This window comes from Lissotriton vulgaris, chromosome 5, assembly GCF_964263255.1.
Source record: "Lissotriton vulgaris chromosome 5, aLisVul1.2, whole genome shotgun sequence".
NCBI lineage: Eukaryota > Metazoa > Chordata > Amphibia > Caudata > Salamandridae > Lissotriton > Lissotriton vulgaris.
The window spans coordinates 1,033,570,158-1,033,586,782 of record NC_141693.1 but is presented as its reverse complement, the minus strand read 5'-3'; the positions used below and the strand labels follow the sequence as shown (position 1 = coordinate 1,033,586,782).

At 47.0% G+C, this 16,625-nt stretch overlaps 1 protein-coding gene across 1 annotated transcript in view; it reads right to left on the bottom strand.

Moving 5' to 3' along the window:
* LOC147711945 (uncharacterized) overlaps positions 1-16,625 on the bottom strand; it is a 210,543-nt gene that overhangs the window by 136,674 nt on the left and 57,244 nt on the right. The gene's annotated exons all lie outside the window — the stretch shown is intronic.

The following is a 16,625-nucleotide window of genomic DNA, read 5'->3' as shown; positions in this document are numbered from 1 at the left end:
CCTCTTCTCCCAAGAAACTTGCAACAGGTGTTCCCCAGGGCTCCACCCTCAGCCCCCTGCTTTTTAATATATATTTAACCCCCCTCATTTACCTTGCTGAACAATTGGGAGCAAAAATAATGGCCTACGCTGATGATACTCAGCTCTTATTCACGTGGCCCAAAAACAACCTGGATACATCTGGAGCCCAAACTTGTTTGTCATCTGTCTTTCGCTGGCTTGCCCTCGCCCAACTAAAATGCAACGAAAGCAAATCTGAAATCTTGTTATATGGATCTTTCCCAGACAACTTCGGCAACTCTCTCTGGCCGGCCGATCTTCCATGCCCCAAATCCATCGTAGGCCCTGCCAAAAACCTTGGAGTTTGGTTCAACAATGACCCCAGATTCGAGGATCATTCAAAAAAACTTACCGGGATCTGCTTTGCTACACTTAAAACTTTACGCAGATTCTTTCCACTCCTCCCAAGAGCGGCCAAAGAAACCGTTATCCGTGCCCTCATCTTATCCAGACTGGATTACGCAAATGGCCTCTTTTGCGGCCTTCCTGCCTACCTGATCCATCGCCTCCAAGTCATACAAAATGCCGCTGTCCGGCTTCTGTTTAATATCCCAAAGTGTTTAAGTGTCCGTCAACCTCTCCGTTCCCTACACTGGCTTCCAGTTGCCCACAGGATTCTATTCAAAATCCTTGTCCTCGCCTACCGAGCAGTCCACCAAGCTGGACCAGCCTACCTGAGGAAAAGATTCTCTCTATATATTCCCAACCGCCCCCCCAGATCATCTAACCTGCATCAAATGACTGTCCCAAAATTCAAATTTAGCAGGCTTGGAGGCCAATCCATCTCAGTCAGAGCGGCAAGAGCATGGAACACCCTTCCGCAGCAGCTAAGAACAGCCCCATCCATCACTCTGTTCAAGAAGGGACTGAAGACCCATCTTTACAACATCACTGTATAGAGTCCCCCTCTGCCCAGCCTCTCCCCCCCTTCGCGCCAGGATACTATTTTTTTAGTAACAGAGCGCGCTACAAAAGCCTTTATAATAATAATAATAAATGCCAGCCCCATCAATTTATACGGCGAGTGGCTGGCCAGTCATATACAAGCCCTATTGAGGGCGCCCCACCCCAGCTGGGGGGGTGGGGGGTGGAGGGGGGGCAGCTAGCCGGGGTTACGTGGGGAGTGGAGGGGCAATTTGGTCTTATAATAGGGCCTAATGTTTGCAGGACTACTGCATATTTCGCATGAGTGCTCATAGTGCGACGGGAAGCACCACTTCACGCAGTGTGGTCCTCAGGAGGGAACTTTTGGACAGCAGGCCAGAAATTCAGGGCAGTGGTTAGGTTCTAACGATTGTGGGAGGGGCAGGGGTCACAACCCCATGGGAAAAGGCACGTAGACCAGTTAAAGTGGACAGGTTGCAATTTTGGCTTGGATTGTTGGGTATGAACAGGAGAAAGGAATTGTTGTTTATGCTACAATGCTCACAGGGTGAGGCAGTGGGCGGACAACTTGCGGTCAAGAAAGGGGAAGGAGGAGTTAAAATGGAGTAGGGTTTTGAAGGAGGTGAAGGAAGGGAGGATGGAGGGGACGTTTCCAGACTGGCCTCTAAAATATGTGAGGGTCTCCATGGTTAGGGTGGTTCCTAAGAAGGAGGCTGAAGAGTTTTGCTTGATGCACCTTCTGTCCTGGCCAGAGGGTATGTCAGTGAACAATTACATTCCAAAGGAGTGTAGTCGGGTCCACTACGCATTGGTGGATCCGGCAGTGCATTTGGTCAATGTCACATGTTAGGAGGTGGTGATGGCAAAGTGTGACATCAAATTCATTTTCCGCTTACTGCCGATCCAGCCAGAGGATTATCAGTTGTTGGGCATACAGTTTGGGGGCAAGTTTTTTCTGGACAAGCCTCTACCTATGGACTGTTCTGTTTCCTGTTCTTTACCATTACCATTACCATTTCCTGTTCTTTGTTTTAAGCATTCAGTAGTTTTTTGATGAATGTTTTCACCAATATGGCAGGACAAAATGCCATGACCCACGATTTGGTTGATTTTTTTCATGGTGGGAAAAGTGCAGACCAGGGACTGTCAGGAGAGTTTGTTGTAGTTTCAGGAGTTGATCGCTGACCCATTGGCGCAGGAAAAAAAAAGTTAGACTGGTGCAGGTGCTCTTTGGGTATTGAATTGGACTCTGTCATGATGGAGACTAGGCTGCCAGAGCAAAAGAAGCAGAGTTGTATAGAGTTGCTCGACAGGATATTGGAAAAAAGGAAGATGTAGGAGAAAGATATTCAGTTTTTGCTAGGTCATTTGAATTTCATGTGCGGGCTTTGCGAGCTGGAAGGACTTTCTGCAGGAGGCTGGATTGGACCTTGGCTGGCACATCCCTCCTAAACCACAGCATACGCCTCAAAGTGAGGGTCAAGGAGGATCTGCACCTTTGGAGAACGCTTTTCTGTGAATGCAATGTTATCCCCATGGTGGGACTAGGCGAGAAGATAGAATGGTCAGTCGTACTGTTTTCTGAAGCAGTAGGCGGTCATGGTTTCGTCATCTTTTGGGAAGGCCAGTTGTGTGAGGAGGAATGTCTAGATGCATGGAAGGGAGGGGGGTTGAGTATCGCTTTCTTGGAGTTTTTTCTCCTGGTGGTTGCAGTTTCAATGTGGACAGTATGCCCGTGGGGAGTATTGTCTACCGCCAGCTTGCGTGGGATACCAAGGTCTGGAAATTGCAACAGGTTTTTGTGTTTGAGTGCTTGTGCATGAGCGTTACTTACAAGGCACATCATATTGCTGGATTAAACAATGAGATCGCTGACGCTCTTTCTCGTTTTCAGGGGACAAGGTTCCGTGTTCTCGCACTATGGGCTAACAAGACGAGACAGCGATACCGGTGCATTTGTGGTCGGTGGGCCCGATTCGCCAAATCAGCCAGTTTGCAATCACAAAAATGCGTTTTGCAATGTTTCAAACATTTGTAATTCGCAAAATTGCGAATGCAGTTAGGGAATCACAATTTGCAATTCCCTAAATGCAATTCTGATAGCTATCGCAAATTGTGAATTAGTATTAAGGAATCGTAAATTACCACCAACTTCAAGTTGGTGGCAATTTGCAAATTCCTAGAAAAATTCACTTTTTAGAATTTTTTTAAGTGCCATGTGGCGTACATACATGCCTTTAGGGCCTTTATGTGCGCCACATGTGCACACATGCATATTTCAGGGGTGCAACAGAATTTCCTTTTGGCACCCTTGAAATTGCATGTGCAATTTGGGAGTACCTATTTGGTACTCGCAAATTGCGAATGCAATCCAATTCATTCCTATGGGCCTTTAGGCCCATAGGAACGAATGAGAAGGTATTCCTTAATTGCGAATCGTAATTTGCAATTCATTATTAAGGAATATGTAGGAATCGCAAATTTATTTGCAAATCCTACATAAATTGCATTTTGCGATTCTTAAATAGCGAATCAGTAAAATTCGCTATTTAAGAATTGCGCAAGCAATTATTGATACATCTGGCCCTTGGTGAGTATACAGAGTCTTAAAAAGGTTTACTTTCTGTAAAGTCCTGTCATTTTATGTACAAGGTGACAATGTCATTGATTTTCTCCTTGAACTCTAACAAGTAAACTTGTCTGCCTCATTCGCCAGGATTTCCAAGACTTTTTGGTATCTAAGGATATCTTTGAAAACTGTTTTTTCTTTTGACCTCCTTTAGTGCATTTGCCTGCCTGACAAGATTGCTACATCATCCACCACCTGACTCTCACATGCTGATAATGTGCTTCCTTTTTAATTCTTTAATCTCATCCATCTCTTTTGACTGCTACCCTATTGCTCTGGAAAGTAAACCATGTTCCATGAGTGATCACAATGCTAAAAGGGAAACTAACCTTTCCCATGTGCAAAAAGCATGGACTAACCTGAAGTAAAATTGTAATGCATCAATGATTTTCACAAGAAGCAGCAGGAGGCCAATTGGGCAGCTCACTAGCGACCACAAAAACAAAAAGATATATGGCCTAGCCAAAGTACTGTAAAGTAGGTTGGTCTCCCGCAATGGGTTGGGCACAAGGTCTGCCTACAGTGGGTTTAAAGTTAAGTGCATCATAGAAAAAAAAATTACATTCACTGAATAAACCATAGTTAAGAAATACAAGCCATAAATCTCACCACCGCCCACGTAAAAAACAAAAAACCCATTTCAAAAAGGGCAAAGGCTGTGTGTGGTGAGGGCTGGCAGCACGCAGCAGGCTGGGTACATCCTGCCTGCATCCAACCCCCGCTGCATACGACAAAAGGTTGTGTGCAGCACGACTGTTTACCCACAGGGTTTGGGCACAGGGCATTTGCCCTGTTGCCTACCACCACTGTTCACAACCAAAGGCCATGTGGAGAGTTTTTGGAAATCAAGCTTGCAATAAAAAAAAAAACACATGGCATTACTTGAAAAGGAAATACATTTAGAATCGGACATAATGTCGACTGCCAAGCAGAAAACACAAAATAAAACACGCAAAACACCCATATAAAAATGGCACAGGAAAAAAAGGCTGACTACCAAGAGCAAAACATGGTAGTTGGCAAAAGTTATGGTATACAATGTATACCATAACAGGCATATTTCAGTAGTTTGTGCTTTTGAGCCAGAATTATAACTGAACTTCAAATTGTAGTTTTTGATTGAATATATATGTATATATCGTTTGTTCTTTTCTTGTTGTTTCTTTCATCCTTTCTTTCAGTTTCTTTTTTTGTTGTTAGGATAAAGTCTTCTGTCAACTCCACAGCACTTCTGCTTTTCTTTAGCTGGTTCTGGTTTGGGATTGAGGACAACAGTACAAAACAAGTATTTACAATGCAATGGTCCTGTCTTAGTTAGAGCTATTGGCATTGCAAATGGCATTTTTTTCATTTATTGTTTTTTTTTAAAACCGATAAATAAATGGTATTCCATTTACAATGGCAATAGGTAAGCATTAGTGAGTAGTAGAGAGTATTAGCAGTGATTAATCGTTAGTAGAGAGTGACTAGTTGATTAATAGAGAGTATACTTGTATAGAGTAGAGTAGGAGTGAGTTGTAGGCAATAGTAGTTAGTGAGTAGTGTAGATTAGTGGAGAGTAGTATAGAGTGAGTAGTAGATAGTGTGTAGAGAGCGTGTAGGAGTTAGTGAGTAGTAGAGACAGAGTAGTAGTGAGTAATGAAAAGTACTAGATATAAATAGATATTATGTTTACTGGTGTGCACTATGCAAATATAAATAATGCAACCATGAAGTGCACCATGAGCAAGCATCCAATGCTTAAGTATCTCTGCCACCTACCTGTGGTCATAACTGGGTAACTTCATCGTTGATGCCACGAGATCGGTCAGTACAATACTAAGCTGAATTGTGTTAAATTACTTGCATTCGTTACAATGAAGAGGGGCAGCAAATAAGTCAGCAGTCAGGAAACATAGGGATACAAAAGTGTGTGGCACAAACGCAAAACATGGATTAGGAACGCACCACAATCGTAATGAAGATGATGATGGATATAATAGTGTCTTTATTATGGCTCGTGGGCCTACATATACTAAATACAAACACAGTAAAAAAGCGTTGAGAAACTTCGGGTTATGCCCTGTATATTCATATAACACCCTGCACATAAATGAGCTTTTGCTGTTACCTGTTAAAATATAATAATATCTTCTTTTGAACAGGGTTTGACTTTGAGTCAGCGTGTACGTAACCCTTGCCATATCATTTTGTGTGATGCACTAGCAATGTGGCTATTTGATTGCCTTGACTACATTATCGTTTCTAAAGGGGTTTTCGTGCAGCTGCTCGGGTGTACTACAAGATAAGACAAGCATTTGCAATGCAATAGGTCTCGCAGCATTAAAGTTTAAGTTATTGGCATTGTGTATGACAATGCCAATAGCTATAACATTTGCAAATGTGACACCTATAGCATTTGTAATGCAATATGAGTTGTATTTACATGACTTAGATGTATTGATATTACAAATAACAATGGTTTTTCATTTTTTTAATACTTAAATAAAAGTTATTGTAATTGAGTTGGTGGAAGGGTGAAGTGGGTCGTGTCCCCGAGTGATGTGGTGGTGTCCCGAGTGATGTGGTGGTGTCCCCGAGTGATGCCCCCGAGTGATGTGGTGGTGTCCCCGAGTGACGAGTGGTGCCCCTGAGTGATGTGGTGGTGACCCAGAGTGGTGTGGTGGTGTCCCCGAGTGAATTGGTGGTGTCCCCGAGTAATTACCACACCCTATAAATACTGAAAACCTCCGTTGTGGTTTTTACTGTCTGCTATGACTGCTACATTCAAGGGTGGCAGACTCCAAACAAAGGTCCTCAGTATATGAGGCCTCTTAATTCCTATGGGGCCGGTACCGGCTTCATTTGAATCACGTTTTTATGTCACCCAGAGTTTTGAGTTGCTAAAAGGAGCCAACAAGCCTGGTGAAAGTCCAACCAAAATGAGAATTTACCATGGAAAAGACACCCAGATTCACTGATTCCTGTGGGAATTCCTCATTTCTTAAGCTCTCATTATGAGTGGCCTGCTAAATGGCCTAGATTTTCGACCCGACCCCCCTCCCCACCTCAGCTGAAGTTCTCCCTCAAGAGTTAGAAAAAAGCATGTATAGGCAGCTCTGGGGTGTTACCGATACCTGGGCTAGGCGTACAGGCAGTGGTGGGGATAAACAAGCCCATTACAAGTTGGATCCTGAAAGTCCACCAAGAAATAAAGAATTACCAGGAAATGGGTAACTCTGGGTTTGATCTCTCTTGTAGTTCCTCATTTAGCATAGGTGTTTGGGTCCTCCAGCGGAGGCGGTAACTTGAGGCAATTGCTTCTTATTCAAGCCTCAAAAGAATTTTGGGGACCTTCGTTTTTCTTTTAATTACCAATGAAGCACTGGAACAGTCCTACAACATCTTTATTCACCACTTTTTGTTTGCATTTTTAAAAACGTGTTAAGTATGGGAAAATTAAAACCACACATGTCAAAATGCAATCAGATGCCAAGTGGTCCCATTTCATTTGTAGCCCCTTAAGATTAAGACAGCCCTGGCTTCTAGGCATTTGCATTTTTGCATTCTTCAGCTTGCAAGTCTAACTTTGCATACTATCGTGCAGCTTTACACGTTTCCGCATGAAATGGCCGCTGGCCAAAAAGTCAGGGCTTCTTTGAGCCTGCCAGACATGAAATCCTGCGATATGACAACCAACTAAGATGTTGCACAACATAAATTAGAAATACGTAGGAGAATGTGACATTGTGATAAATTCACAGCTGGCACGGAGGACTTCACCCCCTGTTCCCCAGAAGGGAAATGCATCGGCTCCTTTCTGCATGTAGCAGCAAGTATTCTGCTTGGAAGACGCAGCACTGAACGTGATACCACTTCCGCTTCCCACATTACGCTTTACGCGCGCACGCTGACAGCGGCTTCTAAGAAGTTACACAGGTGCAGCCACCCACCCACAGATTGCGAAGGCCGACGTCACGGACATATCTTTAACCGGATGGAACGCACTCCCTACTTTAATTTAAGTGTTAATTATAAAAAAAAACCAATTGTTATTTGTAATATCAATATATCTAAGTCACGTAAATACAACACATATTGCATTACAAATGCTATAGGTGTCACATTTGTGAAAGTTATGACTATTGGCTTTGTAAATGACAAAGTTATTAATTTCTTGACTTTCAAAACCAACACATAAACAAGCATTTACAATGCAATGGTTTCGCCTTTGGAAAAGTTAGAGCTATTGGCATTGCTCATGACATTTCTTTTTTTTTTTTACTTCTAAATAAATGGCATTGTTGTTTACATTGCAATAGGTCTCACATTTGTTGGAGTTGGAGCTACTGGCATTGTAAATGGCAATGGTTTTTATTCATGCTTTGTTAGCAGTGGAGTGATATTTTTTTTTAAGTGCCCACTATACCATATTATAAGCTTTTATAGCAACTATACAGTAAAGCTATAGCTATTTTAACGTAAAAGGGTGTAAATGGATGAATACAAATACCAAAAAGAATCTTAAACTATATGGTGGAATGTATAGCAGGTGACAGACTACCGATCACAACATACGTACTTTAAGTAATTGTGGAAACCATATGTAATAAAAAAATCGGTAGTATGGGGTGTCAATGACGCTTATGCAAATGATGCTCAGCTGGTGAAGTGGTCAGCTCTGTTTGCAGATGCAAAGTGGTGAAAGGTGAAGTATTCAGCTCTGTCTGCAGGCACAAAGGGATGAATGGTGAAGTGGCCACTCTTCAGCTGTGAACATGCTCTTTACTGTTGCTCATGGGCATCAAGAGAATCTGCCAGGTCTGAGTCATTTCAGACACCTTATGTGAGGGCTGGGGTTTGTAAATGCACCTACATTAAACACCACTAAGAGATGAAGCGATTTCTGTGACATCACGTGATTTTTCTCCAAAATGTTTTTTTCACTTTCACTTTTTGGGTTTTCCGGGATGCTCTGGCATAAGATTCCCGGTTCCACCATGATTCGTTTTGTACAATAAGAAAACACAATAACTAAAAATACTCTCAAACTACGGTTTAACAGAGACACCTTTTTCTGTGTAAAAAGCACCTCACCATGGACCAAGCAGGGGCACGTGCCCCTAATCCACAGCAGGATTGAGACACTTCTCTGACAGGAGTTGTGCCAACCCACCTGCAGCCAACGCCATGGGTCACAGGAACATGAGATAGAGAGAAGGGGAGGAGATAGAGAGAAGGGGAGGAGAGAGAGAGGGGGGGGAGAGAGAGAAGGGGGGATGAGAGAGAGAAGGGGGGATGAGAGAGAGAAGGGGGGATGAGAGAGAGAAGGGGTGAGAGAGAGAGAGAAGGGGGGAGAGAGAGAGAGAAGGGGGGAGAGAGAGAGAGAAGGGGGAGAGAGAGAGAGAAGGGGGGGTACATGGAGAGAGAAATGGGAAATAGGAGAGAGAAATGGGTGACAGAGAGAGAAATGGGTGACAGAGAAATGGGGGACAGAGAGAGAAATGGGGGACAGAGAGAGAAATGGGGGACAGAGAGAGAAATGGGTGACAGAGAGAGAAATGGGGACAGAGAGAGAAATGGGTGACAGAGAGAGAAATGGGGGACAGAGAGAGAAATGGGGGACAGAGAGAGAAATGGGGGACAGAGAGAGAAATGGGGGACAGAGAGAAATGGGGGACAGAGAGAGAAATGGGGGACAGAGAGAGAAATGGGTGACAGAGAGAGAAATGGGGACAGAGAGAGAAATGGGTGACAGAGAGAGAAATGGGGGACAGAGAGAGAAATGGGGGACAGAGAGAGAAATGGGGGACAGAGAGAGAAATGGGGGACAGAGAGAAATGGGGGACAGAGAGAGAAATGGGGGACAGAGAGAGAACGGGGGAAGAGTCTGGAAGGGTGAAACGAAAGGGAGAGAAGGCGATAGTTCGGGGGGTACAGGAAAGGGGCAGGAGGTGGACAGGCAATATACATTTTAAAAACAAGCGGTAGATTTGGAAGAGGAAAGCAAAAGAAAGATAGGGCGAGTACAATGTATCAATGGAGGATGTGAGAGGATGGGAGGGAGAAAGGAAAGGAGGGGGCATACTAAGTGGAGAGGGGTGTGTGAGGACAACGGTGAGCGGGCAGGAGGGACGGCGAATGGAGGAGGTTGAGCTGGTCAGGGTGCGAGGAGAAGAACGAGAGGGAAAGGCAGAGCGAGGAACGAACGAGGAAATAGAGGGGAAACGCGAGAGGGGACGGCTGGGGCATAGGGGAGAGTGAGGGCAGAAGAGAGCCACCCACACACACACACACCCAGAGCCCCCCCCCCCCCCCCACACACACACACACACCCAGAGCAGTCACATACACACACACTCTGGAGCAGTCACACACACACACACTGGAGCAGTCACACACACACACACACACACTCTGGAGCAGTCACACACACACACACACTCTGGAGCAGTCACACACACACACTGGAGCAGTCACACACACACACTGGAGCAGTCACATACACACACACACTCTGGGGCAGTCACATACACACACACTCTGAGGCAGTCACATACACACACACCCTGGGGCAGTCACACACACACACACACACACACACACACCCTGGAGCAGTCACACACACACACACACACCCTGGAGCAGTCACACACGCGCACACACACACCCTGGAGCAGTCACACACGCACGCACACACCCTGGAGCAGTCACAAACGCACACACACACTGGAGCAGTGACATACACATACTGGAGCAGTCACACACACACACACACACACACACTGGAGCAGTCACATACACACACACACACACACTGGAGCAGTCACATACACACACACTCTGGAGCAGTCACATACACACACACCCTGGAGCCCCGGTGTGTCTAAGATGACAACGTACGTTTATCAAGCATCTCAACAAAGCATCAAGGGAACCCTGTTTTGCAAGACTATTTCACCTCAGTTATCATACCACAAATGAGCGGTTTTAAAAAAGAGACCATATTCCATATTTTTAATTGTACACCATGCACCCATAATGACATTTATCCCATATTCAGGTTTAACCATGCTCATTCTTGCGCCTCAAGTTCCTGCTGAATGACTTGTGCAGAGGTGGTCATGGTGCAGTCAATGAGGAGAAAGGTCACAGTTCAAACCCTCTAATCAATACCACTGTCGAGAAGGCTGCACAGATTTACCAGCCCTGGATTTAAAGGTATCCTGGCAACAGCATCACCCCACGCCTGGGCGCTGACACAGCAGTGACGGATTCACAGGGAGAGGACCCCCGAGCGGTCACGAACTATCCCCGCGCGTGCCGAGCAAGAGGGCGGCGCACATGTTGACAAAGACAAAAGAAGCCTTGGCAAAGCCAGAATGTTTGGTTTGCATTTTGAGTGCCGGCTAAAACATTAAGAGCGCCTGATGCACAGGAAAAAACGAACTAACCGATTTTTATATACGATGCATCTACGGAATATGTACTTTAATGTGCCATGATTTCAGAGTTCTTTTGAGATATAAAATATTCCTTCATGCGCTGCAATGCAATCATTCCATAGCAGGCTGAATACTATACAAATAAGAAAATAACATGGGAAGAGAGAAATACTGTTCAGGGCAGAGCAAACACCGGCACTATGTGTGTATGTATGTATTAAAGAATTGGTAAACATCGGTCTTCAGATAGCTGCTGTCATGACAAACCTAAAGATAATAGCAACTGGTGGGAGTGCTGCCTGCCTGGGAGAGTCCCAGGTGGCCTCATCTGTGGAAAAAAAAGTCCTCTGCCTGGATGCAAACGGACAGCGGGAGCGGGAACGGCGCAAGAAAAATAAAACAGCACTCACCTGGAGTGCGTGAAGTGCGTGAGGGAAAAACAAGGCTCTCCACAAATCGCATGTAAACTTTTCATCAAAGCTTCAGTTCATTATCCTTTTCGTTATTAACCAGTAATATTGTTGGCGTTAATATTAACAATTAATCACTAGCGTGATTTAGAATTGTTAGTAGTATGCTGGATTGACGGGAGCAATGACCGACTTGTTCGGAAACGTTTACGAGAGGACCGAAAAGCAAACACAGCGCTTCAGGTGCGGCAGATGAAACAGAAACTAAGTGACGAAGAAAGGAAAAGAAAAAGCCCGAGACTGACTGACACCTAAAACTCCAAGACTTGTGAATGTTGTGCAGCTATAAACTGCGAACCTTTGACATGCAAAGCAGGACATGACACCCTCTTCGGGAACAAAAGTGAGGTCTGATAGATACTTGGATGGCCTCACATTATCTGTTTACAACGTAAACTACTACATCCAGGGGATGAAGAACTCCCCCAGCATGAGTCTTTGCAAACACAGTTCACTTAATGTATTGTCAAGTGTTTTTTCTAATGCTTGTATGAATTGAAGAAGTAAATTCAAAAATGCTTTGTATTTTACTGCCATTCCCATTGTATTTTTATACTTTCTGGCAGCATTAAATAATTTTTTTTTTAAATCTTTTACTTATGTGCTTGAACCTTGACAGCATTCTTTGGACTCTAGCGCCCCTGACAACAAAGACAGCAGGACGGCGGGAGGGGGACGGGAGAGGACGAGGGGGGCGGGAGAGTACACGAACGGCGGGAGGGGGGCGGGAGAGGGGCGGGAGAGGACGAGGGGGGCGGGAGAGTACACGAACGACGGGAGGGGGCGGGAGAGAATGAGGGGGGCGGGAGAGTACACGAACGGCGGGAGGGGGGCGGGAGAGAACGAGGGGGGCGGGAGAGTACACGAACGGCGGGAGGGGGGCGGGAGAGGACGAGGGGGGCGGGAGAGTACACGAACGGCGGGAAGGGGGCGGGAGAAGACGAGGGGGGCGGGAGAGTACACGAACGGCGGGAGGGGGGCGGGAGAGGACACGGACGGCGGGAGGGAGGCGGGAAACGTGCACAGGACAGCGAGGGGAGGGGGGACGGCGGGAGGAAGGCAGGACAGCAGCAAGCACGGCCCGGCCGGACCAGATTCGGGGGCGTTCCCGGCTTTTGGCTGACGTAGCATGAAGTAGCCAAAAGCCAAAAATTCTCGGGAACGCCCCCGAATCTGGTCCGGCCATGACGGACGCCTCTCTGTTCCAATGGCTAGCCTCCATTTATGGAGCTAGCCAATGAAACAGAGGGCGGGACTAAGAGTACACTGTAAGAGACATAAGATTTCTCTGGGGGCGGAGCTAAAAGCTCCGTTCCCCAGTCGAAACCTAATAAAAATGTGTCATTTACAATACCAATAGCTCAAACTTTCCTAATGCGAGACCTATTGCATTGCAAATGCTTGTTTTAAAGAAGTTGCACCGGGGTGTCATGATAGTCTACCTTTAACACGCTAACACGCAGCAGGATCTCGAAGGTGTGTTTAGAATGCCTTTGGGCTTTACCTCTAGTGTGTAGAGAAATAGATAAAACACTCTACACAGATAGCGCTGTGTTTGTGACGCTAATTCCACATACACTTTGTCTTGATGCAGGGTTGAAGTGAGAACCTATCTTTATGGCACATACTAATGACAGGCGCGTCATTTGTAAGCTCCAAATATTATTGTATGAGGATTTGTCATTCAGGAGGACTTCATGCCATGAGCATACAAAAGCGACAGGGGTGTTTATTAAACGGTTACTTTATCATTTTTTAACTAAAATTAGGAATACATACATACTCTTATGACCGAAAATGTTCTTTCAAAGTTGTTCTCCTGCTCGATGCTGTTGTAATCTGGTTCACACATAGAGATTTAAAAATCCTGACATGAAACATGTTGACAAAGAACCGGCGGTTTATACTGGGCAGCAAGAGCGAAAGCACCAAACTCATATCACATTAAGGAAACACTAGAAACCCAATTTTGCAAGAGGGAGGGCGTTGCAAAGGGAGGGTAAATTAAATTAAGATGTGCCGCCTGCTCGCCCTTTGCTCCTTTGCCGAGGCTACCGCCAAAGTGCAGCACGGCTGCATACGTCACCCATAGCTCTCTCCTGTGGAATGGGATTGGCTCATGGGGACACTTGCGCTTTCTGATTGTATTTATATAGCGCTTACCTAATTGTGTCGCACTTGGGTGTTTAATAACCCCATGCCTTCAGTGATGTAACAATGATCGCTGCAGTGTAGCACTCCACTCTGCCCGCTGTTCCAGACCCCCTGTCCGGAGGTCGTGGGGTCTCCCACCCCACTTTTCAAGGGGCACCTGAAGATAAAGTCGGGAATCCCGTGTTCAGGGCGCAAGGGGCGAGACCTCCTCGCCTCACCTGGGCCCACAGCGCGCGCCTCCAATTAAATCCGGTGTTTCTTTTAATGGCCCTTTACGCTGACAAGTGGCGCTCATCCCGGGCCAGAAATACTGGATTGATAATGCCCAGCGCTTCCAATCAGGGCCCTCTGTGCGCGCTAACCACTCCGCAGCCTCCACCAGGGCCCGGCGCTTTCCTCCCTTTCTTGTCCTCCTTCCCGGCCATCCCCGCTCCCTCCTACCCGCAAATTACCGCACAAAGCGTGCGGCCGGCGCGGGCTCGGCGGCCTGTCGGCCCTAATGAGGCAATGCAAGTTTGCGCCTCTCTGCTAAATTCTCTCTTGATTGGCAGCTGCTCGCGAGCCGCGCTCACAGAAAACCTCTCCGTACACCCCGGAATCCCGCCGAGGCCACCCCGGAACTCAGGCACGGTCGCCTGTGACGGGGGCGGGGCCACGTCCAGACCGGAAGAGGAGGCAGGCGGAGGCAGGCGAAGTCAATGCGTCTCGCGGCCCGGGGCTCCTGTGAGCGGTGTGGAGCCCCGGGGCCGCGTTAGCAGGAGGTTGGGCGCCGCGTGCTGAGAGAAGAGTCCCCGACATTGGCCAGGTAAGTTCCAAAGTCTGGGGGGGCTTGGTGCACTTGCGTGTGTGTGTGTGCGTGTATGCTCGTGTGTGTATGTATGTGTGCGACGTTGACGGCGGGGGAGGGGGGGCCTCGGTGCACTTGTGTGTGTGCGCGTGTGTGTGTATGTGTCGGGGGGGGTGTCTCTGTATGTATGTATGTGCGTGCGTGCATGGGCGCTTGTGTGTATGTATGCGCATGCGTGTGTGGTGCTTGAGCTTCCCAGGAGACAGCGCCTGGCCACAGCGTGCGTTCCCGTTTCAAATCGGCTCCAAGGCGATGCGCGCGGCCGGGACTGTCTCCTGGGAAGCACAGTCGCTAACAATAGATCTCTAGCGAGACACAGCGCTGACGCGCTGTGTTTTCGCTACGAGACCTAAAAAAAGGGGGGGGTTTACCCAAATAACCAGCAGATGCATCAACGAAAATACCTCCCGGTAAAACAGCGAATCGGTAAAATAGGCCGATACCGAACTCAAAACCAGAAAATGCTATGCATCAAACAATAAATCGGTAAAAAATAAAGAATCGCTAATAAACCCCGCGGTAAATTACCGAATCGCTAAACAGACAATCGGAATTACCGAACCCCAATGCTGAACTCAGTAATACTGAATCGCTAATAACGAATCGCAATGGTATGCATGAAAAGTCGCTAATACCGAAAATCCAAATAATCGCTATTTAGCATGAGCAAAATAAGGGGAATCACAACCAGGAGGTAAAGTAAAGTGAAGGAGACAAAAAAAATTACAACCCCAACAGCAGGTGCTGACAATCAGTATCCCTTCAAAAATGCCCTGGGAAACCCCACATGTCAACCAAAATGGCTGCCCTCTACGTGCTTGCCAGGAGGAGGAGGATCAACGCCCAGGCCCAGCGCAGGAGGATGATCCAGGACAAGATCTTCAGGGTGCGCATCACTTTGCTGGGGCAGACCGAGGAACAGGTGTACGACAAGTATAGACTCAACCGTGCCATGATAATGCGCCTAATAGCAGACCTGGAACCATTACTGCAGCACAAGACCCGTAGGACCAACGCCATACCAGCCCATGTGCAGGTCCTATGCTGCCTGCACCTGCTTGCATCTGGAAGCTTCCAGGGGGTAATAGCTGAGACTGGAGGCGTGTCGCAAAGCGCTCTATCACGCTTCTTCCACCGGTTCCTAGAGGCCATGCTGACATTAATAAATCGCCACATCACCTTCCCCACAACCCCCCAGCAGCTGACCCGCACCAAACGGGAATTCTACCAGGTGGCACAATTCCCCCATGTCATAGGGTGTGTTGACTGCACGCATGTCCCCATCTGTCCTCCATCAGCCACCGAATACATTTTCCGCAACCGGAAGTCATATCACTCTATAAATGTGCAGGTGGTGTGCAATGCCAAGTACATCATTACGGACCTTGTAGCCCAATTCCCCGGGAGCACACACGACGCTTACATATTCCGTCACTGTGGCCTCCACAGGCGCCTGATCAACGGTGAATTTGGAGAGGGACACCTACTAGGTACATATTGATGCATCATCGTACTCTCCACCCACTTCATCCCCACATGTATATTTGCAATCATGCTGATGACCATTCTCTCCCCATCCTGCAGGTGACAGCGCATTCGCATTGCGTGAATATCTACTCACTCCCTACCTCAACCCAGCTACACCGCAAGAGCAGCGCTACAACAGAGCACACATCAGCACAAGGAATGTGGTTGAGCGTACATTCGGCATCCTCAAGAGCCGCTTCCAAATACTGCACAAGACTGGAGGTGCCTTGCAGTACGACCCAGTGACCTGCTGCCAGATCATTGCTGTGTGTGCCATACTGCACATCATCGCCACACGCAGGGGGATACCCATTGAGGTGGACAGAGAGGATGAACTACGTGCAGAGCAACCACCCCCCAACACCGACAGGCGCATGTGCCCAACACAGCTGAAGGGCAACGGAGGCGGACATACATCACACGGAATCATTTCTGAGACAGGTAAGAGAGTGACTAGACAACAGGATGTGATTTGCAAGGGTTTAATGGGCATGGACACCTGACTGGTGCAGATAAACGTAACACAAACATGCTGCTGCTGCAGTTAAAGTCAAACAAAAATTGTCCCTCCTCAGAACGGGTGATGCGTGCAGCACTTAAGTCTGGCCATGGTTACGTCACCAAGGACA